The sequence below is a fragment of the Molossus molossus genome, unplaced genomic scaffold, assembly GCF_014108415.1.
Source record: "Molossus molossus isolate mMolMol1 unplaced genomic scaffold, mMolMol1.p scaffold_m16_p_9, whole genome shotgun sequence".
NCBI classification, from domain to species: domain Eukaryota; kingdom Metazoa; phylum Chordata; class Mammalia; order Chiroptera; family Molossidae; genus Molossus; species Molossus molossus.
In genome coordinates, this window is record NW_023425403.1 from 46934633 (window position 1) to 46961944 (window position 27312).

Here is a 27312-nt window from a genome sequence, read left to right on the forward strand (position 1 = left end):
CCAGGCTGCAGACTTCTGGTTGTATCCTCAGATGGTAGAAGGCTCCAACCACTGTTTTTGAATTGTCTACTTCTCCCTTCATTTTTATCACTTTTGCTTCATATATTTGGGTTAAATTTATAAGTTCTTATATTTTAATGTATTATAATTTCTTGTACTTTTATGTATTTTCTAGATGGATTGACTTTTTATCATTACAAAATATAATGATATTTGTCTCTAGTAACACTTTTTGTCTTAAAAACCCATGTTGTCTGATATTAATACAGTCACTCTAGCTTTCTTTTTTTTTAATCCTCACCCAAGGACATTTTTCGATATTTTGTCCAGAAAGAGTGGGAGGGAGAGGGAAACATCGATGTGAAAGGGATACATCGAGTGGCTGCCACCCGCACGACCCAACCAGGGCCGGGGACAAACTGCAACCAAGGTATGTGCCTTTAGCGGGAACCGAACCTGGGTCTCTCAGGACCGCAGGTCAACACTTTAACCTCTGAGCCACACCGGCCAGGGCTAGCTTTCTTTTAATGTAATTTCTACCATATCAGTAACTGCATTAAATTTAAATGGATTGAAAATTCCAGTTAAAGGCAGATTGTTTTTAATGTTTAGTTTTCTACATGTCTTGTTTTTGTTTTTCTCTTCCTCTATTACTGCCTACTTTTGTATTCGATATTTTATTGTATACCATTTTAAATCCCTTGCCATTTCTTTTACCATAGATTTTTGAATTATTTTACATCATTATTTATAACAATTTAGTTTGAATTAATGCCAATTTAATTTCAGTATTATAAAATAATTTAAATCTTATATAGCTACATTTCCCCCCCTTTATTTGTGCTGATATAAATATTTATAATCCTTTTTTTATACCATTGTCTTTTAAATCAGATAGGAGAAATGAATCATCACTAGCAAAAATACATTGGTGTTGTCTTTCATATTTATTTATGTTGTTTTCTTTACCAGCATTCTTTACTTTTTGTGTGGATTTGAGTTGCTTTCTAGTGTCCTGAATTTCAGCCTAAAGCACTCACTTTCGTCTTTCTTTTAAGGCAGGTCTGCTAGTGATGGAGTCTTTCAATTTCTGTTTATCTGAAAGTGTTGTTAATTTCTACTTCATTCTTGAAGAGTACTTTTATGGGACAAAGAATTCTTGTTTGACAGTTTGTTTTTTTCTTTCAGTGCATTGAATGTGTCATCCTACTGCCTTTTGGCCTTCAAGATTTCTAATGAGAAATTGACTTAATCTTCCTGAAGATCCCTTGTACATGATGATTTGCTTCTCTCTCAGTGCTTTCAAGAGTCTGACTTTGTCCTTTAAGTGTTTGGTTATGATGTATCTAGGTTTGAATCTCTGCACTTATTCTACTTGAGATTTGTTGAGTTTCTTGCATGTATAATGTTTTTTATTAAGTTTGGAAAGTTTGGGGAAATTATTTTTTCAAATATTTTTCGGCCTCTTTCTCTCCTCTACTTTTGGGACATTTCATATGTATATGTTAGGATGCTCAGTGGTGTTCCATAGCTTTCTGAGGCTCTTGTTTATTTTATTTTTCTTTTTTTCCTATCTTTTTCTCAGACTGGATAATTTCAAATGATGTATCTTCAAATTTGATTATTTATTCTTCTTCATGCTCAAATTTGATGTTGAGCTCCTGTCGTAAAGTTTACATTTCATATGTTGTAGCTTTTAATCTCTAGAATGTTTATTTGGTCCTTTTTGGAATTTCTGTCTTACTCTAGTTGGTGAGACATTACTCTCATATATATATTTTTAGTTCTTTAGATATGATTTTCTTTAGCTTTTTGAACATATTTAAAAGAGCTGATTTAAAGTCCCTGTAATTTCAACATCTGGCTTTCCTCAGGGACAGTTTCTATTTATTGATTTTATTCTTTTGTATGCACTATATTTTCTTGTTTATTTGCATGTCTTGCAATTTTTGTTGTCGAAAATTGAACATTTAAAAAAATATAATGTTGCAAATCTGGAAATCAGATTTCCTGTTTCTTTCCCGGGATTTATTGTTGTTATTGTGTGTTGTAGTAATTGTTTGTTATTGACTCTTTTGAATGAGTTCTGTAAAGTCTGTAGTTTTTTTATGTGTGACTTCTGAAGTTTCTGCTGTTAGCTTAGTTGTTAACAAATGATCAGACAGGTATTTTCTTAAATGCTTGGAAAAAACGCATCTCCAGTCTTTGCCTAGTTGGTCTGTGTGCATGTTGGGACATGCCTTCAACACTCAGCTAGGCAGTTTACAGCTCTGCCTCAGTCTCTGCCTCCTGCCTGCACAGAGCCTCAGCTCCACCAGGAGTGGGAGCCTCATGTGTCTTTCCTGAGCGCACATTCAGCCCTAGACATATGCACATCTCTACACACATACATGGCCTTCTAGTTTCCCAGAAATATGTTGGAGCTTTTCAAAGCCCCTGTGAGCATCTCATTCCCCTGATTTTCTTTTTAGGCTTTTTAGTTTGTCTATTATTTGCTCTAACTGGCCACCACCACAGAGAGACACAAAGTTGGACAGTTTTCTGTCGTTTCTTTTGACAAACATTCTCGAGATAAAAGGTGGAATTTCTTTTCTGGGTAATCTTCGAATCAGGTCAAATACAGAAGGCAGACCTTCAAGTGGGATTTTCCAAGGAGGCACCACCCAGGTCAGTAATGACAATTCTTTGGCATGTGGCTTTGAAAGAGCTCCAGCTTCCCTGTGCTGGAGGCCAGGACACTGACTTTCAACCCAAATGTGACCTGGAGGGCAGAGCATGACAAGTCAAAATGCCTCATGGCTCTTAAAGAAATGCCCACCAGGTTCTTGCAAGCATTTGGTTAATTTTTAAAGTTATGAGAAAGTTTTTTTGGAGCATTTTTGCTAGTTTTCTTATCACTTTTATGAAAAAAAATTTTCAGAGGACAGATCTACCATTTTTGCTGATGTCACTCTCTCATCTATTTTTATGGATTTTTCTATGTATTACTTGTTATTGTTTGGGCACTTTAAGATAAATTATAGTAAGTTATTTTATATCTCAGTGGAGGAATTTTGCTTTTTCCCTTTTAGAATTATGTCGGCTGAAACATATCACATTGTTGGGTGTAGTAGTCTATTGTACTTGGGAATGCCAAATTTGGATCCACAGTTAACATACCTAAAAATGAAATTTTTATTGTTTATAAGCAAATATAAGTTTTATTAACATTCATATATAACCATTTAACTGATACTTATATAGTGATTAGTATGGCTACTTACTGTTCTAACCACTTTATAAATATTGATGTCTTTAATTCCCACACGCTACCAGGAAAGTCCCATTATTAACCTCATTTTGCACTGAGGAAGCAGTCACAGAGAGGTTAAGAAACTTGCCAGAGTTCATGCAGATAGTGAAGGGCAGAAACAGAATTCAAATCCTGGTAGCCAGGCTTCCAAGTTCTTGCCTTTAATCATTATGCTATGCTGCCTCTCCAAAAAGTTCCATTAACGATTATATTTAGTTTATTCATTCCAATGTTTATTGAGCATTTGGCACATCTTAGGTGCTGTGGCTATTGCAGTGGATTAGATAGATATGGCCTCTACCATGATGGGCCTTGTAGTTGAGGGGCAGGAAAATATAAACATTAACTAAACTACAAATCACAAGTGATACAAAGAGATACAGGGTGTCATCAGAATACCCTGAGAGTGTTACGAGGAAAATTTAATCTCGTTTGGAGGGGCCAGAAAAGGTTTGTTTCAGAAAGTAAATTGCCAAATTGAGAACTACAAGTTGAGGAGGAAATATCTAGACCCCAGCCTTAGCCGTCGCCAGTGAATTCTGTGGCTTCGGTCAGCTGCTCGTCTACTTCCCTGCTTTGTTCCTCCTTCTTCTCTCTTGCCTTCTCTATCTCATAACTGCCCCTTCGTCTGGAGTATGACGCCAAAGGCTGTTCTGTCAGCATGTTTCTTTCATAATTTGGCAGTGGTTGGAAATTCCCAATGGCGCCTGCAGTTGTTTGGTGCTTTGAGGTTTCTTTAAAGTGTCATCTCCTAAAACTATATTTTTGTGCTACTTTAATTCTATTTTGAAAAGAGTATTTATATTCTACTTTTGCAGGAGACATAATACATTTTGGAAAATGGTCAAACTCTATACAAAATGGCAGGAAATCGTAAGTCCTTAAGATGTTGGAAATGTTTGCTCTTGTAGCTTCAATTGTATGTGGACATAGTTTCTGGGTTTGTCAATTCTTTGCCTCGGTGCCCTCAATCAGTAGCTTGGCAACATATTACACTGGCAGGTTCTTATTGTCTGTCAACACAAAGCTTGTTTTGTGTACAGTATTAGCTCCTGGACGGTTCTGCAAAAGTGATGTGTCACTGGAATTTTCTTTTTTGACATGTCTCTTACCTGGTGGTTAATGGCTGTGATGAAATATTTTTTTCTTCAAGAAATGAACCATTTCTTCTTGGCCCTATATTCCAGTATTTGATGATGTATTTGCCAAAAAAAATGCCAATGGAACCTTCTTTTCTTCTGTGCATTTAAAAAATGTCTACTATTTCTGCATTCTAGGTTTATTATTTCTATCAGTGAAGTGACATGTAACCGCAATCTGTCAGGCATTATATTGTAAACCGATGGATTGATTACTCTTGACACGAGAGACTCAAAGTAAAGAAAGAAAAGATGACAAATTCAGGATGTGTTCCATTCAACAACAGACAAAATAGAAAAGTAAATTTTCACTAAATTGTTTGGACAATCAGAGTTGTGGGAGAGTATATATTTTGTAATCAATATAAAGTGAATTATGTTTTAGTCTGCCTTGTATGACATAACACAAAACCTGCTGGATGTATTTTCAGCTGGAGAGTAAGCTAAAGGATAGGTCTAGTATAGTGATCTTAACAGAGACTTTGTGGCCTAAGCAAAATTTATGCTGGTGTACATATTTCAATACAATAGTCATTTCCTTTTTTTAATCCTCACCCAAGGACATTTTTCCATTGATTTTCAGATAGAGTGGGATGGAAGGAAGGAAGGAGGGAGGAAGGGAGAGAGAAAGAGAGAGGAACATTGATGTGAGAAAGTCACCTTGATTGGTTGCCTCCCACACGACCCTGACCAGGGCTGGGGATTGAACTGCAACTGAGGTACGTGCCCTGGACAGGACTCGAACCCACGACTCTTTGGTCCATGGGCCAACACTATAACCACTGAGCCAACCCGGCCAGGGAAGTCAGGGATGGGCAAAAGTAAGTTTGCAGTTGTGACTATGTGAAACAGAGTTTATTCTTGTATTACTATTTATTAATTATTGTATCCTTTATTATTATTTTTAACTGACTTTTGCCCACCCCTGTACTGAGATAGAGTAAGAGGTCTACATGACTGACATTCCAGAGAGACAAACCACACATATTCAGAGACCATATCTTTATAAAACAAGTAGCGTCTGCAACATAACATTCAAATCGAAGTAATCAGGAGAGGTGCTCTGAATTGCAGGTATTGGTTTCTGATAGTGCTGCTTCTTATAAGGAGAGCTCTATTTAGCTGTGTAGCAATAGGAATTTATGTCTTTAAAGATGGTTATTGCTTTGAGCTCTGTGAAGAAAACTAGTCAGTTTGTCATAAATCTGAATATTGCGGTGGTGAGGAATAAAAACAAATGTGCATGCTTTTTTTGTCAGCACCAACAGAAGAAAATAAGTAAACTGGAATGAGAGAGATTTAGAGAATTGTGAGAAGAAAGATCAGTAGTAATATCACTCAAGCCCTACACCTGAATTCTGAGGGCCACTGTGAAATTTTTGTCCTGATGGCTTTCAAAACAGCACAGATTCACCAGTCTGAAGTGTTTAAATTGCCTATACTGAGAAGTAGTTACTAGACATCATAAAATGACTGGAATTGTGTTTGGACTGGAATCTAGATTCTAGTTTTGGTTCTGGTAGCCTTTATATAGTCATATATAAAGTAGTTACAGGCATATGCTCATGATCAATCAATGCCATAGGAGAGCTTAAGGAGATTAGTAATAAGAATCTTCCAATGGGTCCTCTTGGTGACAGAGCTGGACTTAGGACCTCTGGTTGTGACAACAGTTATGTGAAGTTCTAAAATTCTGTGATGGTTGGGAAAATCATTCATTTTAATATGTTTTATAACTTTTTTGGATGGGTTAGCCTCTGCAGTACTTTAGTCTCCTAATTCTTCTCAGTAACTAGTCTAAACTTTTCAAAATGCCTTCTAAATGTCTACATTGGACTGCAAAATGAGCCTGGGAATAAGACATGTCATGAGTCCTCACCCTTGGTCAATCATACATACGTGTGGGAGAGTCTGAACAGGCGTAGAAGGCGGAGGCAACTCTTCTGGAGTCAGTATCCCAACAGAGACAGAGAAGGTCAGTAGTCAGGAAGGCCAGTCAAGGTCAGGTGGACAAAAGGAGTCCGGCTGGATATGCTTTGGCAGAAGCACAAACTAACGACTAACAGCAGGTGAAGGGTCAGTATCCAAGAGGTCAAAGGGTAGTAAAATAGGTGAAGATCAGGAGCTACTGCCTGCTGAACCACAGGGCAGGGGAAAAATTTGATATGCTCAGTTAACCAATGAGAAATGTGTGAGGATTAGTGGATTGAACGAATTTACCCAAGGTAGTTCTTCCCCATGCAGTGGAATGCCAGGAATTAAATCTACATCTTTGTGTATAATATCTGTTTCGTTTCTTCTCTACCACCCATTGCCAAGATTAGGGTACTCTACGTATGTTAAAGAATATATAAATTTTCATGTAAAATTTTTATGAGAAACATGAGATCCTATGATTTGAAGATTCACTTTCTTAGTAGGCATCCAACCTGAATGCAAGTTTGTGAAACAGTGTTCTGGTTAGGAGCATGAACACCTAAGGCTGGGATTTGCTCACCCGGGTTGCTTTCCTTGCAAGTAGAGTGTTAGAATTCAGGGTTTACACAAAGGGCTGTTGTGAGCATGAATTTTTTAAATGTGTTGTTGTTTAACGCAAAATTGCAAAGAAGGAACATATGTCTGGTTACCTGAGGGCATCACTGTTGGCTGGAAATATCCATTCCCTTCACAGCTGTCCCTAGTTCCAAAAGTCTGTGATGGATAACCTGGCTCAGCATCTTTTGAATATCTCTTCCTCACTGTGCTCCAAGAATCTGCTGTCCCAGACTCACCATTTGCTTTTCATGTTTCAGAAAGGTGTTAATGATGCAGGTTGAGTTCTTTTCCTTGAAGAAAAATGCAAACCAATGTTTGATCTATCAGTTTATTTATGCCTTTATTATCTTTCTACTCTTAAGTAATAAAACATTCTTTGTTACTCATCTGGATTAAATCGCTCTTTTTCTTGCTTAGTAACACCCCACAAAGCAGCTAAATAAGCCCTTTTCACTCCATATAGGTGGCCTATGGAACAGCTGTTATTTTATGACTACAAAACCTTATTTTTATTCTAGTTGAGGTTTTGTTTCCTCCCTTTTGAAAATGTTTATGTAATATTTATATATATAAAATATATGTAGCGTAATAATAACAGGGACAACTGTGAATCCGCTCCTTTAATTGTGAAGTAGAATGATACTCTTGCACCTTGTCCTTTCCTGGGCCATCTCTGCCCTCTTTCCCCACCGTCCCACGTTGCTTTGTAATTTATACTCTTATCACAGAAGTCTGACTCTCTAAACACCACATGGTTTAGTTTCATTTATTTTATAATATCAAAATGGGTATTGATGTACATAATTTTCTATGATTTGCTTTTTTTCAGACAAAATTTTGTTTCTAAGAAATTCCTGTGATTTGTTCCTCATGGAGCAGTGCTTTTTAAACTTTATCATGTACAAGCATCACCTTGGGAACTTGTTAAAATCTGGAGTGTGATTCAGAGCGTCCATGGTGGGACTGTGGCTCCCCATTTCTTACAGGCTCCCAGGTCCTGTTCGTCTTGCTGAATTGTGTTACCCTTTGGCTTGCAACGTTAGAGGGTACGGATTATGCACCATGAACAGATTGTTACTTACTTTAAAATAGATAGTTTGTTTATTAAGTTCAGGTATGCCTTCCTGAAAACATACATTTTACATTTGTTTCTTCTGCCAAAGCTGAGTGGAAAGATGGTGTTTGTGGAAAGAATTACAGGGCTGGCTCCCTTTGACCTGAGAACAATGACGAGCAATGCCTTTGTCTAAAGATCACTTGGGTGTTATCAAACCAAGTTTCCCCTTGTAAGTGCTTGGTTGGGTGCTTTTCTATCACAATTCCTGTAGAGAGAATAATGATCATTTTTTTTTTTTTTTTTAACTAGGATTTTCAGGCAATGTTAGCTCGGTAGATCTTAAAATCTTGAGCAGTAGGACTTAATGTATATTTTTATTAGTCTTGCACTTCATCGCTTCATGAACCTTTGGTAAGGTTCCAATAGTATAAGATGGTCAACTTCTGAGGACAGAGCAGGACGTTGCATGGCAGAACTGTGAGCATGTCTTACACGTGATTCAGCTGAAAGATCTACAGCTCGGATATGTAGGTGATTTATCATCCTTGTGTTCTCCAGCACATAAATCTCAAGGAGCAGCGGACACTTTGATCCTTTGAAAGATATACTATTTAGCAATAATTTTACTTTCAGAGAGAATAATAGGTACTTGATACTATTTTCCCTACTTCTGAATTCACAGTGTTCAACTTTGAAACTACAATCAGCTTCCACTTTAAGGAGAGCTATTTAGTCTTTGAGAAAATGGAAATGATGGCACATATTACATGTTCTTTAATAAAGTGTTGGAGAATAGGGAATTGGGCTCTTCCGTTCTAATAGTTGCCTGTCTCAGTGAGAGAAATTAGTGTTCTGAGAAATGCCATGAATTACTTAACACAATATTTACCATTACTCTAAATAATGGTAGGTGTGTTGTGGATTTGAGAGTCTTTTTAGCTTGTTTGGAGATAGAAGAATTGAAGTTTAATTAAAGGACAAGGTGTCTTTTCATTGCAAGTGACAGAAACTCACCTCAAATCAATTCAAGCCAGAAGGGGAATTTCTGTGCTCCTGTGACTAGCAAATTCTTATGGTTCTCTAGCTTCAGGCATGGATAGATCTAGGGTTTAATCAAGTTATCAACTTTCTCTCTCTATGCAGCTCAGTTCTGTTTTTCTTGGAGTTGGCTTCATTTTTCCCAGGGAGTGGCCAAGTTGGCCACCTACAGCTCGAGGCTGACATTATCTGATAAGTGGCAATCCAAGAGAGCAGAGTGAGCTGCCTTCTGGGTAGCTTAACCAGTTGGTTCTCTCCTTATCTATCCTATATTTTAACACCTTTCTCTTCTTTAACTACTTAACTCTTAATCCTTTAACACTTAAATTGCTGTCATTTATGAATAGAGTAGAATATTTGGAATATACAGATAGATGGGTATGATGATAAATTGATAATAGCAAAGATATCCAGTAGGATATACTCCAAAAGAGTTAACATTGATTATAGCTAAGTAAATGTTAATTCCAAAACTTTAATTTAGTATTTTTAACTGTTTTCTATTGGGCAGTTTATACTCCCCAGTAAAGACCCCTCACTCTCCTGATGGGAGATTTGCTTGTATGCTTGTACGTGCTCAGCTGCGTTACCCTGGGAGCTGTGTGGAAAGGAAGATGGGGAGTTTTGACACCGGATATATCAGCTTTAGCTTAATACTCTTGATTTCAGGATGATACAAACACCTGCCCTTAACTATGCCGGAGGAGATATGGTGTGTGTGTGTGTGTGTGTGTGTGTGTGTGTGTGGTGGGGAGAAGTCGCCAAGCTGATCTGTGTTAAGCAGGGGAAGAGCTGACCTGGGAGGGAAATTGAATCCCCAGCTCCCAGGGCATCACCCGGCAGGGCTGAGCCTCTCTCTGGAGGACTTCGAAACACAAAGATCTTGTTGCAAAGGCACAACATAGGAGAGATCACCTCCAACAGTCATATTTCCTAATCCCCAACATTTTCTCATAAAAATAAATCAGATGAGCTTCTGTATAACACCCTACAAGTCCCTGTCTAATTCCTAATTAAAAATCTAAATGAATCTTTTTTTATTAAGGTGTAGTTCCCAATGTTTAATATCTATGAAATAATTCTGAGTTACCTCATTTCAAGTAGTCTCAACCATAAAAGAATACAGAAAAATCTTATATAAGACCTTGAAATATTTTAATATTTAGCTATTTTAAGATCCTTAAGGATTGTGATCTCTTTAGAGATATTTTAAGATCTTTAAAGAGCATTTCCCACATATGGCTGAAGATGTCATTATTTAATATTGAACTATACTGCTACAGAAAGTAATTTAGCACAAATTTCAAAATGGAATAATGCCTAGCATGAAATTTAAAGTAACATTGGGGATCTATTTTATTTTATTTTTTCAAGAATTTAAGACTCAGAGTTGAGATTCATAATATTTTTTACCCTTGCTTCATACAGGCATGAGTATTCTTACCTTTTTTTTTTTGATCCTCACCCAAGGATATTTTTTTATTTATCTTCAGATACAGTGGGAGGAAGTGAGAGAGAGAGAGAGAAATATCAACGTGAGAGGGACATATCGATGGGTTGCCTCCTGCACAACACTGACCAGGGCTAGAGAGGAACAACAACCCAGGTATGTGTCCTTGACCGGAATCAAACCTGCAACTCTTTGGTCTGCAGGCTGATGCTCTAACCGCTGAGCCAAACCAGCCAGGGTGCTACCTTTTTTCATAATTTAATTCTTTTGCCAGTAATTTCCTGTTAGATATTGACAACGTAAAATGGCATTTCTTTTTCTTAGCTCTTATTTCTCCCCCCCTCTCTTCTTTCTTCTTTAATTCTTTACTTTCTTAGTGAAAATAGCTAACATTTATTTAATGTTTCCGAAGCTCAGTTTAAATTCTTTGCGTACACTATATTATTTTATTCCCACAATATGCATATGAGGGATGATGATTATCTTCGTTTCTCAGACGTTGAGGTTGAACCTTCAAAGTTTCATGAATCAGAAAGTTGAAGTCTTTCCGTGCTGTCCTGCAGAGGTCCTCAAAATGCTGTCCCTGGACCAGCAGTGGGAGCACCCTTTGGGAAGTTGTTAAAATGCAAATTGATAGGCCTCGCCCCAGATTTTACAAAACGAGAAACTTTGGTGAGATGGGATGGCCAATCTGTTTTAACAAATTTTTCAAGTGATTTTGATCCATGCTTAAGTTTGAGAATTATTGATTATACTCTTCTCTGAACTTGATCTGAAAATTATATTCTCTATTGCTGACTTTCCCTTTGTTATAAATATATACATATGAATTTGTTCTTACAGGTTGTTTTCTTTTTTATTTAGCCTCTTAATAAATTACTGAAAATTCTTCAGTTTAAATAGGTGTATTACCATTTATTCTGGTGATTATTTTTAAAAAAATTTGTGCTTTGGGTCCGGCTGGTGTGGCTCAGTGGTTGAGCATCAACCCATACACCAAGAGGTCACTGGTTTGATTCCCGGTCAGGACACATGCCCAGGTTGTAGGCCTAATCCCCAGTGAGGGACATGCAGGAGGCAGCCAATCCATATTCTCTCTCATCGATTTTTCTATTTCTCTTTTCTTCTCCCTTCCTCTCTCTCTAAAATCAATAAAGAAAAAAAATTTTTTAAATTTGTGCTTTGAACTAAATCACTCAAAATTTTATCAGCTAGAATCCAGCAATGCAGTAATATAAGGATGATCATGCATCTAGAAAACTATTAATGTATTTACTTCATCAACAAACTAACTGAGAAAAATTCATTAATTATTGAAAAAGTTTTTTACAAACTTAGCAGCCATCTCTAATAAAAAAATTAAGCAAGCCCTGGCCGGTTTGGCTCAGCGTTTGGAGCATTGGCCCGCAGATCAGAGAGACCCGGGTTTGGTTCCTGCAACGTACCTCCATTGCAGTTTGTCCCTGGCCCTGGTTGAGGTCATGTGGGTGGTGACCACTCAATGTGCCTCTCTCATGTTGATGTTTCTCTCTCTCTCTTCCTCCTTCTCTCCCTCCCACTCTATAGCTCAAGATAAAGTGCAAAGATGTCCTCGGGTGAGGATAAAAAAAAAAATGAAGCAAGCCCTGGCCAGTTTTGCTCAGTGGTTAGAGCATCAGCCCGTGGACGAGAGAGTCCTGGGTTCAGTTCCCACTAAGGCACGTACCTCCGTTGCAGTTTGTCCCTGGCCCCAGTTGGGGTCATGTGGGTGGCAACCACTCGATGTGTCTCTCTCGCATTGATGTTTCTCTCTCTCTCTTCTTCCTTCTCTCCCTTCCGCTTTATCTGAGGATGAATGCAGGAATGTCCTTGGATGAGGATTAAAAAAAATTTAAGCAAAATGGGAATAAAAGGAAAATACTACAGTATGATGAAGACTAGTTACTAAGACCAATAGCAAACATCATCCTGATAGTAAAACACTAAATCCATATCCACTGAAATCAGGATAAAGAAAAGATTGCCTTGTGTTACTGTTATTTTTAACATTGTTTTATAAGTTGAAGTAAATTTATAAAGGAAAATAAAATAATAAATATTTTTTAAAATGTAAGATCTTTTGTTTTTTTCCTGAAGATATTTCTTCTATAACTAGAAGCCCAATTATGTTAGTAAAAATGACTAAAATTGATTAAGAAACTTTATAAAGAGCCTGATTATAAGAAAAATATTTTCTAAAAAATTTATACTAATAGCCACTTAAAAATGGAAGTAGTAAAACGATGTCAGTCACAGGAATGACAAAAAATTGTAAAATACTTAGTATTATTTTAAACAAGAAAATCACAAAATCCATATAAAAAAATTACAAAGTAGTATTGAAGGATGTAAAAGAAGACATAAACAAAGAAGACTAATATCCTTTTCATAATATATAAACCCAATGCAATTTTACTTAAAATCTCAAGTGATTTTTGGAATTTAATAAAAATATTCAAGGTTAGGAAAAATGAATATCTGAGAAAAATTAAAATATGAAGAAGAAAAATAATAAAGAACCATTTTTTTTTTACCAGATACCAAAATATGCTGCAATAACCAATATGGTGTGGTAATAAATAGGTTGGCCAGAATAATTACCCTGACATAGATTTCAGTATATATGGAAACTTAATATATGATGAAGCTGACATTTTATTTTACTATGAAAAGGACTATTTGTTTAATAAATTGTGCTCACAAAACTGGAAATCACAATAAATGATACTACTGCTTCATACATATATAAAATTAATTTCAATTGAGAAAAAGATTTAAGTTAACAAAATAAAATTCTAGAAGAAAACCAATAATTTATGTGGTAACATACAGATTGTAGAGACCTTTCTAGCCAAGGCAAGAAATCAAGAAACTACTAAATAACTTTTGGCTACAAAAAAATGAAAAATTTGAGTATGGCAAAGACTACTCAAAGACAATAGAGAATTTATTTTTAATGTGTATGGCATGTAAACATAACAATAATAATAATCAAAGAAGTCTGACAAATTGATGGACCTTTTAGCCCAGTTTCCCAAGAAGGTAGAGTCTGAGGCAGAACTAAAGTGCTAATGCTTTATTTGTGAGATGCAAACCCGGGTTAGCAAGGGTGAGGATTAAGGAAGAGAAGCAAGGGAGGATAGGATGCCATCTGAAGTGATGTGTTACTGCTTCACAAGACACAATAAGACACAGCAAGTTCCTTGGCAGGTGTATTTGCTCAGGGACTTCACAGAGGAGTTGCAAGGAACACTAAGCTTTGGAAAAGTTCATGGAGGGAGACAGGAAGGGAAATGATCTTCAGCGTTTCCATCTATGTCTTGTTTCCTATTGGTCAGTGCTTGTCCAAAGAGCAGTTAGCCTTCCAAGTGTGTCATTAGACCACGTGAATGGCTCCACTACATATGCTTTTTCTCACTGAAGGTGACAAAAGGTCCAAAAACTCTAGGGGTCCAAAAACAACTAGTCAAGCCAGCACCATAATGACCATTGGGGATGACCTGGCAACATGCAAGGCTGGTGACTAGCTAGACCCCAATGGTGTTAGTGGGGTCTAAGAGACAGACAACGTGACCAAGGGGACTTGAGGAGGAGGAGAAGATTTGTATCTGTTAGGTGAAGTTATTCCCAGTACTTAATGTGACCAGTTTCTGTTCACCCCAGGAGGGGTGGGCCCATATCACCTGAAAGAAATATTCTTGCATAGATAAATGGGCTCATTAAGTTGTTTACTATTTTAGCTTATACAGCTCTTAAAAAAAATACATGCCACCTGGTTATAAACCATCTGTGTTAGCATGTGCCACTTGGCTATATATAGCAAGCCCCAGCCCCTCTTGGGTGCAGACATCTTGTTGCTGCTCAAGATGCTTCTTCTGTTCCTACGTTCCCTTAACAAATCCTTGATGTAATTCCAGAGTTGTCAATCTCCTTCTTCAGTCTCTCGCCCGCAGGGAAATTTTCTCAGCAGTATCCAGTACAATAGCAGAAGGATATAAAAAGGCATTTTAAAGAAGTTCAAATCCAAATGAGCAATATGACAAGGTGATTGACCTCCTCAGTAGATTTTTTCTTTTCTTTTCTTTTTTTTTTTTTATAATGCTTCTGCCACAGGAAGAGTGTATTTTCAAGACTCACCCAAACCTTGGTGTTATCTATTTCTTACATTTATCCTACTGCCACTGCACTGGTAAAGCTACCCTCATCTCTCCAATGCTGGCATTAGGACAAAGTAGCCCTTCAACTGGCCTTCCTGCTTTTCTGTCCTTCCACTTTGAAAGTAGCCAGAGTCATCCTATTACAATGCAAGTGAGAGCACTTCCTTTCTCTGCTCAAAACTCACTTATGGCTTCTCATCTTCCTTAGAGAGTAAGCTAAAATCTTTACAGTAACCTATAAAGTCCCACTTAGTGTGGTTTGTTACTTCTCTGATCTCATCTTCTACCACTTTCCCTTTGTCCTTTTAGTGCCAGACACACTGACCTCTTCACTATTTCTCTCCCAGGCCAACCACACTCTACCTCAGGGCCTTTGCACTTGCTGAATGATGATACCCTTTCCCTGGCTATCTGCTTGGCTTGTTTTCTTTCTTTCTCATCAGTTACTCAAAAGTTGCCTTTTCAGTTGAGGCCTTTCCTGACTACTTTTAAAATTTTTTCAAACTCCTACCCTGACATTTTCTATTCTTCTCCCATGCCAATTTTTCTTTAATTTTTTTTAGCATTGACTAATATACTGTGCATTTTCCTTATTTATTTTATCTATTATTATATGTGGGCCCTATGAGGTCCCTATGTGTTTTATTCACTACTATATCCCCAGGATTTAGAACAGTCTGGCATATAGTAGATGCCCAATAAATATCTGTTAAATGAATAAATGGTCACGAAACAAGAATAAGGTGTAGATGCTTCCAGACTTTATTCTTATTTAATGTTGGTGACGAGGGATGGTGGTTGTATGAAGAGCTCAAAAGAGACACATCTGACTTCTAGCATCCCTAGTGTGGCCCATGTATGAGATATGATAGGAAATGTTATTTTTTTGAGCATGGACAAGAAATAAGGGAAATCTGTGTTGGGGGAAGGTAGAGAAATCTTATTGGAAAAATGCAGTGTCTGATTGGGGTTTAGTTTGAAAATAAATTTTTGTTTTTAATAAAAACATGATGGTCCTGACAAGTGAGTACGATAAGTGAATTTGTTAAAAAGTGATATTCTCCGAAGATAAAAATTTTTCTTGATCTAATGATATGAAGAATTATTGAAATATTGTTAGGTGCTATGACAGAACTTTCTGTAAGGACTTAAAACTGGAAAAAGAAGTGCTGCTAAAAACAATCAAACAAAAACATGACTGATTTTTCTAAAGCTCATGGATTCCATTCAAATGAAATGGATATAAAATAGTGATCTGATTCACCACACAGGAAGATGCTAATGATTATTTTCGTTTTGTGTTTCTTTTTGCAAAAAGCACATTTTTGTTCATACCATCAAGTTTTCATTGAGTACTACTGTTTGTCTCATTTGTCAAAGTGGTGTTCATTGGAAAGCTATATTGCAAGATGCTGAGAGCTGTGCCGCAAAATTTTTTTTCTTTGCTTAAATATGTTTAGAAAACCTTGACTTCTGTGATTGTAAATACCTAAGTGGGGTTTTGAAATATCTTATAACTCCCATATTATGGGAAACTTTTATTATAGAACATTTGTTCATTTATTTGAGTATGGGATTCAATGCAAGCCAATTAAGGACCAATATCATATACTGCTAATATGAAATATTTAAAATTCAGAGCCCTGGCTGGTTTGGCTCAGCGGTTAGAGCATCAGCCTGCGGTCCAGAGAGACCCGGGTTCGGTTCCTGCTAAGGGCACATATCTTCGTTGCAATTTGTCCCCGGCCCTTCTTGGGTTGTGTGGGTGGCAACCACCAGATGTGTCCCTTTCAGGTCGATGTTTCTCTCTCTCTCACTCCTTCCTACTCTCTCTGAACAAAATATGAAAAATTGTCCTCGGGTAACAATTAAAAAAAAAAATCACGAAGAGATTCTCGCTTGAAATGCCAAAATCTCAATAAACAAAAAATAAAATTCAGAGAAGTACATATTTATAATTTTAAGAGGTTTACATTACTTTAAAAAGTGACAGTTAATTTTGAATTTTTTTATATTCATGTAGCATTTCTGCCCAAAGAGATAGTCTGATTATTTATTTATTTATTTATTTGTTATCCTCACCCGAGGACTTGTTTTTTTTTTTTTTTTTTGCATTTATCTTTAGATGGAGCAGGATGGAGCAGGAGGGAGCCAGTGAGGAAAGGAGAGAGAGAAACATCGATGTGAGAGAGACACATCGGGTGGCTGCCACCCACATGACCCCAAATTGGGCCAGGGATAAACTGCAACCGAGGTGCATGCCTTTAGCGGGAAACGAACCCGGGACTCTCTGGTCCACAGGCTGACGCTCTAACTGCAGAGCCAAACTGGCCAGGGTTGGTTATTTTATTTTAACAAGGCAAGTTTTGGTAAAATAATTTAGAATTTTTAATCCTCTCCAAGCAATTGAATGATTGATTATGGATTTGGGGGCTATGTCTCCTCAAATGTTTGTTATTAAAAATAGCCATTTATATTAGAAGTGTTTCATTAAAGTCAAGCCATTTTGGATTATTCAGGACACCTTAAAATCTATAGACATAAATGAATGTATTTAAAAATCTTATTTTACCTACATTTCTGCTAAAAGTGCAAAACTATATGCGCAGAACTTCAGCTAGTCAGTAGATTAACACATATTTATTGAATTTGCCAATGTGCTTGCACAATACAGGACTGGAACCCAGAGATAAAATCTGTGTCCCCAAGGCAAACCCATTCTGTTATAGAACACAACTTGGTGAATAAAAGCAAGATCATTAGAATAACTGTAATCTTCTTCATAATTATTAACTATAGAAGAAAAGATTTTTTTGTTTGGTTTCATTTCAAATGATTTCAAAATTTAGAATGAAAATTCTAAATAACTTAAAATGTTTCTTAGATAAAATAAATTATGCTAACCACAAATTGTTGCTTCTATATTCGATATTATTGTGTCCTAATTTTTAAGCCACAGATTTATTCTATGACTAATGTATTGAATTCCATTATTTCTCTTTTATTAAAAAAATTTTTTTTTTCTTTACTGATTTTGGAGAGAGGGGAATGGAGAGGCAGAGAGAGATAGAAACATCAATGAGAGAACATCAAGTGGCCGCCTCCTGCATGCCCCCCAGTGGGGATAAGGCCCACAACCTGGGCATGTGCCCTGACTGGAAATCGAACCGGCAACTTCTTGGTGCAGGGTTGATGCTCAACCACTGAGCTACATGGGCCAGGCTGTTTCTCTTTTAAAAAGACATAATATAGAGATGTTGAGTTCTGACCCCCTGCCCCTCAATCAAGATTTATATTATTAATAAAAAGTAAAATATATATTTATTAAGCAATTCCTTGAAATAAAACAAGAACAACTTGTAAAATTGTTAACAATTAGGTTCAATTAGGAGCTTAACTATTGAACATAATTTGAAGATTGTATCTAAAAATTATTTGATATTTCTTCAGAAAAAATAGCAGCTCTAATAACAGTTTCTGAAGGTCAAGGCTACTGATGGTATTCTGCTTCTATATTGGTGCTTTTAGATTTTTTTCTATGATTTTATGCCTTATTTTTATTTATTTATTTTTTGTTAATCGTCACCTGAAGATATTTTTTTCATTAAATTTTAGCGAGTGGAAGGGAGGGAGGGCGGGGGAGGGAGAGAGAGAAAAACATTAATGTGTCACACATTGATTGATTGTCTCCCACATGTGCCCCAACTCAGGATTGAACCTGCAACCCAGGTGTGTGCTCTTGACCAGGAATTGAACCTGAGACCCTTTGGTACGCAGGCCAATGCTCTAACCATTGAGCAACACAGAGAGATTTTCTTGTTTGTTTGTTTATGCCTTTTTTTTTTAAAGCTCAAAGCAAATAACAAGGTCAAGCAAGAGTGTTGGTGGATTTCCACACATAAGAGTTGGGTATAATAGAAAACCCTAAAGACTCTATCAAAAATCTACTAGACTTAATAAATGAATTTGGCAATGTAGCAGGATACAAAATTAACGTCAAGAAATCGACGGCATTCTTATACATCAATGATGAACTCACAGAAAGAGAAACTGAAAAAACAATCCCATTTACCATTGTGGCAAAAAAATTAAGATACCTAGGAATAAACTTAACCAAAGAAGTAAAGGACCTATTTCCAGAAAACTACAGGACATTGAAGAAAGAAATAAAGGAAGATATAAAAAAGTGGAAGCACATACCTTTCTCATGGATTGGAAGAATTAACATCATTAAAATGTTCATATTACCCAAAGTAATCTACAGATTCAATGCAATCCCCATCAAAATACCTACGACATATTTCACAGAACTAGAACAAATACTTCAAAAGTTCCTATGGAACAAAAAAGGACCCCGAATAGCCACAGCAATCTTGAAAAAGAAGGACAAAGAAGGTGGGATCACAATACCAGATATCAGGTTATATTACAAAGGTACTGTAAGCAAAACAGCTTGGTACTGGCACAAGAACAGGCATATAGACCAGTGGAACAGAACTGAGAACCCAGAAATGGACCCAAAGCAATATGCTCAATTAATATTTGACAAAGGTGGCAAGAGCATACAGTGGAGTAAAGACAGCCTCTTTAATAAATGGTGTTGGGAAAATTGGACAGCTACATGCAAAAAAATGAAACTGGACCATCAACTTACACCATACACAAAAATAAACTCAAAATGGATAAAAGACTTAAATGTGACCCGTTAATCCATAAAAATTCTAGAAGAAAATGTAGGCAACAAAATTACGGACATCATACGCAGCAGAATTTTCACTGATACATCACCTAAGGCAAGAGAAACAAAGGAAAAAATGAACACGTGGGACTACATCAAACTAAAAAGCTTCTGCACAGCAAAAGAAACAATCATCAAAATGGAAATGCAACCCACTGTATGGGAGAACATTATTGCCAATGATACATCAGATAAGGGGTTAATTTCCAAAATATATAGAGTGCTCATACAACTCAACAAAAGGAAGACAAAGAACCCAATTAAAAAATGGGCAGAGGAGCATACAAATGGCCAAGAGACATATGAAGAAATGCTCAACATCACTAATCATCAGAGAGATGCAAATTAAAACAACAATGAGGTATCACCTCACACCTGTCAGAATGGCTGCCATCAACAAATCATCAAACAACAAGTGTTGGCGAGGGTGTGGAGAAAAGGGGACTCTAGTACACTGCTGGTGGGAATGCAGACTGGTGCAGCCGCTGTGGAAACAATATGGTGCTACCTCAAAAAATTAAAAATTGAACTTCCATTTGACCCAGTGATCCCACTTCTAGGAATATACCCCAAGAAGCCTGAAACACCAATCAGAAAGAATATATGTACCCCCATGTTCATAGCAGCACTATTTACAATAGCTAAGATCTGGAAACAATCCAAGTGTCCATCAGTAGACGAATGGATAAAAAAGCAGTGGTACATATACACAATGGAGTACTATTCAGCTGTAAGAAAGAAATATTTCTTATCCTTTGAGATGACATGGAGGGACCTGGAAAGTATTATCCTAAGTGAAACAGGCCAAGCAGAAAAAGACAAATACCACATGATCTCACTTATATATGGAATATAATGAATATAACAGTCTGAGGAATAGGGTAGACCCAGAAACATGGAAGTAGGGTACAGACTGACAACCCTCAGAAGAGGGGGTGGTGGGGAGTGGGAAGAGATAAACCACAGAACTTATATGCATGTATGCATAACCAATGGACATGGACAACAAAGCCGGGACGGGGAAGGGGGGAGGATGGGGAGGAGGGTGTCAATGGGGTAAAAAAGGAAAAACATCTGTAATGAAAATAAAATTAAAAAAAGAAGAGTTGGGTATAGCAAACTTAACTTTGCAGAGACTTCTGCAAGTAGCCAGAGAAGGGGAACACCATATTTACATATAGTGAGATCTTAGGTGAAACGGATCTCCAGGTGACTCTCATAGAAATCTCTATGGGTGTGTACACATACATGTACACATAAGTACGTAAGCTCACTCCAAATAAAATGCATACATTCACATATACATAATACACCTCTCATATGCCGGCCTATATAGGGTATTTATTCAGAATGCATTATGTTGTCATCAATGCAATATTTAATAAATATTAAATGTTTTTCTCTTAACAATATTATGGAAACATGATCCTCAGATATTCATGTCATAACCTTAAGCAATTAAAAGTTAATTTTAGTATTGCCTTTGGAGAATATTGGTGAAAATAGACTGGAACTTATTCATAAATCACTGTCTCCATGATGCAGAATGGGGGAAGGGGAGCTGTAAGATCTTCACAAAAAATTGATGCCGCATCATCTCCATTAGAACGCCCCTAGGTTAAGAAAAAGGGGCAATAGAGGATATTAGTTGTCCATGCACTTTTCTTAACTTGGCATTTTTAGGAGTTTTGAGGTTGCATGACAGTGGAACCATCTTAACTATCTTTAAATTATAGTTCAAGATATAAGATCTATTGTGGTTTGGGGAGCCAATAATAAGGCTATTAATGTTTATAGAAATGACATTACCTTTCTTGGGTTTTCAAGCTTATATTGACTGTTAATGCTGTTTTGTCATTTATTCCTCCTTGTCTGTAGGCAAGAGTCTATACAGTGAAAATTCTTCATGGAAAATTACTTATATACAATCTTTTAATGTGAATGACTATTTAGGGAACTGATGTTATTATTATTATTTGGTACTAATACAATATTTAGGTTAGTTTTTAAGAATAGTTTCTATTCAGGTATCTTGAACCCCTTCTGTTGATGTTTCAGGCAATATGTCCTAATCATATTCCTAATTTGTGGTATAAGGTACTAATTCAATGTGACTGCAGTTACTACAGTATTATTTCTTGGTTCGCAAGCAATATCTTAAGCTAAAAGACAAAAAACAAAAACTGGCATTTTTTTTGTCCCGGGGGAGTTAACCTGAATAGAACAATAAAGACAGGTGACAGAATTGGTGGATATAGTATTCAGAAGATAATTTTTGAAAAAAAAAAAAAGACTGTATTAACAAGCTTATATTCTTATATAAACTATTCTAATGGAGGTTACTTTAGTCCATGCCCATTTGTAGGGTAACTTTACTTTTCAGATTCTTTAAAAATAGTCTGATGTTATGGACTGTCTGTTTTGGGTAATAAAAATGTAGATGTTGGTAATGAAAATGGGTCTTTTCTTTGTGAATGAGAAATGTGTGTTTATATAACTATCATATAGAATAAAGACATATGATAGAAACCCTGCCTGATCCTTACTAGGATTGCTGCAATCTCTATATAATTTATTTTTTTCTTTGTTAGTTACATGAATAGAATGAGAGTTATTTTAAAGGAGTCATAAGAAGAAATCAAACAATTTGAATTTTGTGTGTCCCCACCCTAAGTCAAGTTTCCTTCCATCACCGTTTATCTCCCCTTTACCCTCTTCTACCTCCTCTTACCCCCCTTTCCCTCTGGTAATCACCATAGTGTTTGTTTCTATGAGGGTTTTTTTTTTTTTTTAGCTTAATCCATTCACCCTTTCACCCAGCCCCCTAACCCTCTCCCTTCTGACAGTTGTCAGTCTGTTCTCGGTCTCTATGAGTCTGTTACTATTTTTGTTGTTAGTTTATTTTGATCATTAGATTCCACATATAAGTGAAATAATATGGTACTTGTCTTTCTCTGACTGGCTTACTTCACTTAGCATAATGCTTTCCAGGTTCATCCAGGCTGTCACAAAGGATCGTATTTCCTTCTTTTTTTTTTTATCCTCACCCGAGGATATTTTTCCATTTTTTGTTCAGGTAGAGTGGGAGGGAGAGAGAGGAACAGAGAGAGAGAGAGAGAAACATCGAGGTGAAAGGAACACATCGAGTGGCTGCCACCCGCACAACCGACCAGGGCTGGGGACAAACTGCAACCGAGGTACGCGCCCTTAGCTGGAACCGAACCCGGGTCTCTCAGGACCGCAGGCCGATGCTCTAACCGCTGAAACAAACCGGCCAGGGCCAGATTTCCTTCTTTTATACGGCCAAGTAATATTCCATTGTGTAAATGTACCACAGCTTTTTTATCCACTTATCTAGTGATGGACACTTGGGCTGCTTCCAAATCTTTTCTATTGCAATGAACACAAGGGTGGGTATATTCTTTCAAATTATTGTTTTGGGTTTCTTCGGATAATTTGAAGTGGGATTGTTGGGTCATAAGGCAGTTCCATTTTTAATTTTTTGAGGTAACTCCATACTGCTTTCTACAGTGGCTGTACCAGTCTGCATTCCCACCAACAGTGCACAAGGGTTCCCTTTTCTCCACATCCTCGCCAACACTTATCGTTTGCTGATTTATTGATGATAGCCGTTCTGATAGGTGTGAGGTGATATCTTCTTGTGGTTTTAATTTGCATTTTTCTGATGATCAGTGATGTTGAGCATCTTTTCATATGTCTATTGGCCATCTGCATGTCCTCTTTGGAGATGTGTCTATTCCGGCAGATGATGTTATTATAGAATTGTACACTTGAAACCTATATAATTTTATTTATCAGTGTCACCCCATGAAAAAAAAAACAGTTGGATTTTTATAGTCAGTTGTTTTGTAAATAAATAGTATGTGCTTAAAACCAGGGTCGGTAGCGATCACAGAGGGTGATCAGTGGCCAGGCTTTACTCTCCAGCTGTTTCACCAGATGGCCATAGCCCAGTGTTTTGCACCTTTTAAACTGGCTACATATAATAAATAGAAGGAAAATACTTACATTTCAACCTTATTAATTTGATGATATAGCAAATATATTTTTTAGTTTTTAAACAGATATGCCTTTATATATTTCTAATATTTAATAGTTAATGCTCACCTAAGTTTCTTTCTTTCTATCTGTTTTTTTTTTTTTCTTTACAAAGAAAAATGTTCAATATCAGAACATAGAAGTGTTTTCTTCCCCCCACCCCAAGTGTCAGTGTGATTTAGAAGTGGTTGCTGAAGAGAAGCCGTGTTAACATAACAACAGTTGATACAGTTGCAAATCTTTCCGTTTTAAGGCTCAGGGTTGTCCCAAAGGAACAATCCCAGCCTACGTGCAGATGTTGAGCTCTCTTTTAAAAAATAATGCTGAGCCTGATACAGATGTTCCCACATTGCCCGGCACTTTGATTAACCTTTTATGAAGTATCTGCCTACAGAAATCTGGATTAGTATTTTCCCATGTGTCTTATTAAAAGCCTGCCAAGCTTTATTGAACATTGTGTTTATACTTTTTGTTCTATGGACAGCTTTGGTGTCTAGTAAGTATAAAATGGAAGCATTAGCATACACTAACAAGAGTGTCTGATGTTAGCTGCTGACTTGAGTTTGCAACGGGAACCATCATGGTTTGATTAGCTGATTGTCATTAAAGAATTACTGTAGCTACACAAATGGGGCGGGGTGTGGGTGGGGGTTCTGATTTTCCATAAACACATTGCTAATGGAGCCCCTACTTTGCTTTCTTTGGAAACATGTTGATAGAATTTTCTGCTGTTATCAGATCCTTGGAATTGGGTTTTCAAGGTTATGCCCTTACTCTAGTCTAGACCTGAGCCCTCGAAACAGGAACCACCAGTCAAATGTAGTTATTTAAATTTAAATAAAAACTAAATAAAATTCAAAATTCGGTTTCTTTGTCACATTAGCCACATTTCAAGTGCGCAGCAGCTAATGGTGGTTAGTGGCTACTGTGTTGAATAATGCAAACATAGAACACTCATTTTCATCATGTAGAAAATCCTATTGGATGAAATTGCTCTGAACTTTAAATACCTGACTGACCCATTTGCTACAGAGTCTCTACTTATACACTACATTCTTAAAAGGATTTCTTCAATGGGCTTGTGACTCCTTAAAATTTATAGTATTAAAATTGTAAGTATCAAATTTTTCCTGAGGAATGACCAACCTATTTTTTGGTAAAATGATTGTTTCTTCTAGGTTAACGTTTGAATCCTTGAGTGAGAGTTTAGACTTAGAGACTTAAGAATGTGTTCTTGAAATAGCTAAATTTTTTTAGGTAGCTGGATAAGCCTTAAGAAGAGACTCCTGAGAAGTTGATGGCAGTCTTTATATCTTTGTAAACTGCAGAACAGTGGAGAGAAAAGCTGGTATAAAATTCCTAGTGTTGAGAAAATACCAACATTTTCCAGGCTATATAATTAATAAAATAATTTACTCTTTATATAGCTGTTAAAATGATTTTAAATGGATAAGCTCATGATTACTTTACCCTGAAATTTATTATTTTTGCCTACTTTGAGTGAATGGGTTGAAGTATTTACCAATTTTCCACCTTGCATCTTTTTTATATATGAAATATCTTTTCAGGTTATATAGTTTCAAATGTGTTACAAAAAACACTTCAACTAATTCTGCTGGATCTGCCCTTCGCCATATTCTAAACTGATTATGCTTTGGTTTATTAACAATTATTGAATGTGCTCATCTCTCACCTGGTTTGTGCATTAGCGTACATACTGATTTTGCTGTCCCCAGTTTATCCCAGCTTCTGTCTATCCTCAATGCTGCTGCTAGGATTATCTTCCTAAAATGTGCATTTAATCATATTCTGTTATATTCTCATGGTTTGCTGTATTCAAGTCAGAGACCTTAGCATTTTGTTCAGTGGCTGATCATAAACTGTCTCCTGTCCCTTCTCCAAGAATCTCTTTAAACCTTTCTTCTCACTCTAATATATTCCCAACAAATCCACGAGCTTTTATAACCAACATGGCCCTTTCTGCATGAGTTCCTAACCTCATCCGCATCTACTTGCTCTCTACAATGACCATGTTATTTTACTGTAAACAATGAGATTGTTTTCAGACTTCCCTCTTTTTTACCTCTAAATGTCTCCATATTTCATGTATTCTCCTTTTCTTCCACTCATCTCAGAGGAGGCAATATCTCTTCTTCTGTCAGATTAACTGCCCTAAAGCCGAACAATGAATCCTTGCTCAGAAAACGTCCATGGTTTCCCCATAAAGTGTGGGTTAATGTACATGAAGTGCTCTGCTGGGTGTTCCTAGTGCACCAGGATTTGGCTCAAACCTTCTTTGCTAGTCTTAGTCTTCACAGTGTTTGTTCCTGCAGTGGCCTTTGCAAACGAAATTAATTCTCTAAGTCTTGTTTTGTTTACTCCCTGCCTTACCTGATGCTCTTTCTTCTAAATGTCCTGTTCCTTGCTCTGGCCAAGTAGCTCAGTTGGTTAAAGCGTCCTCCCAATACACCAAGGTTGTGGGTTTGATCCTCCCCAGGGCACATACAAGGATCAACCAATGAATGCATCAATGAGTGAAACAACAAACCAACGTTTCTCTCACTCTCTCTCAAAATCAATTAAAAAAAACCCACACACCTTTTATATATTTATTTATTATTTTTTAAACATGTTTTTTTTTTTTTTTTAATTTTATTTTAGAGGGAGAGGGAGAGTGAGAAAGAAACATCGATTGATCCGCTGCCTCCTTCACGTCCCCTAACTGGGGATCCAGTCTGCAACCTGGGCATGTGTCCTTACCTGGAATTGAACCTGTGAACTCTTGGTGTGTGGGACGACGCTCAACCAACTGAGCCACACTGGTCAGGGCAAAACAAACCAAAGCAAAACAAAACAAAACAAAACCCTTTTAAATGCTATGTTTCTTTTTCTCATCTGGTGCGATTTTTGAGCATCCACACAAAGGCTGTGTCCCAGATGAAGGCATTTCTGATTGCCCCAGCATGCAGTGTTCACGCCTCATCTGCACTCCTGGAACACTTTACCCTCATTTCCACAGGCCCTGATAATCCCTCTGCTGAGGAGGAGCTCCTTGGTAACAATACACTGCGTATCCAGCGGTCTGTATTTCCCACAATGCCTACCACATCATCTTGTATTCATCCCATGCTCAAAATAATGTATTTTCAATGAATAAATGAATGGAATCACTTATTTTCAAGCTTAAAACATATCATTGAGCAGTATTTACAGAACTACACCCATTTTAAATGAAAACCTCTTAAACATACTTGCTAATTTTGCTGTTCCATGGGTGGGCTCTGGATTATGATGGGGCAGTGATTACTTTCTTAATTTTAGCTGGTTAGATATGATGTATTTAGACAATTACTGAAATGCTCAAGTTTGTCAGATTTAAACATAGAGACACCTTTTAAAATAATGATGATATTATGGATTCCTCTTTGGTGTACTGAAATGTTAAATTGTCAGGATTTTCAGTAGAGAAGAAGTAGAAAGTTTCAGGTGAGGTAAGCAGAAGTGTGTTTGCGCTCTTGTGCCTTTGGTTTTGTATGTCCGCATATAAAACACATCGTATATGGTGCAGGAAAAGAAATGGAGAAATGAAAAATAGGGAAGACAAAAAAGCCCTACAGTTATAGGTTATTAGAAGGCTGCTGCTCAGACAAGTGTTATGAAGCACGTTTTCTCCTTAGGCTCATTAACAAAGAGCAGTAGCTCCGAGATCAAACACATGGGTTTGTATTTGTTCATTTCACAGAGGGTCCTTTAAGGCTGAGTGCTTTGCCCTCTTCTTGTGCACGTTCTGTGAATCTAGAGACATCTCTAATAGTCTGTTACCTAAATC

General features: G+C 36.9%; 1 protein-coding gene across 1 annotated transcript in view; it reads left to right on the forward strand.

Annotated features, from left to right (window-relative positions):
* The window catches only part of HS6ST3 (heparan sulfate 6-O-sulfotransferase 3), a 703234-nt gene that overhangs the window by 191761 nt on the left and 484161 nt on the right, over window positions 1–27312 (forward strand). The window lies entirely within an intron of this gene.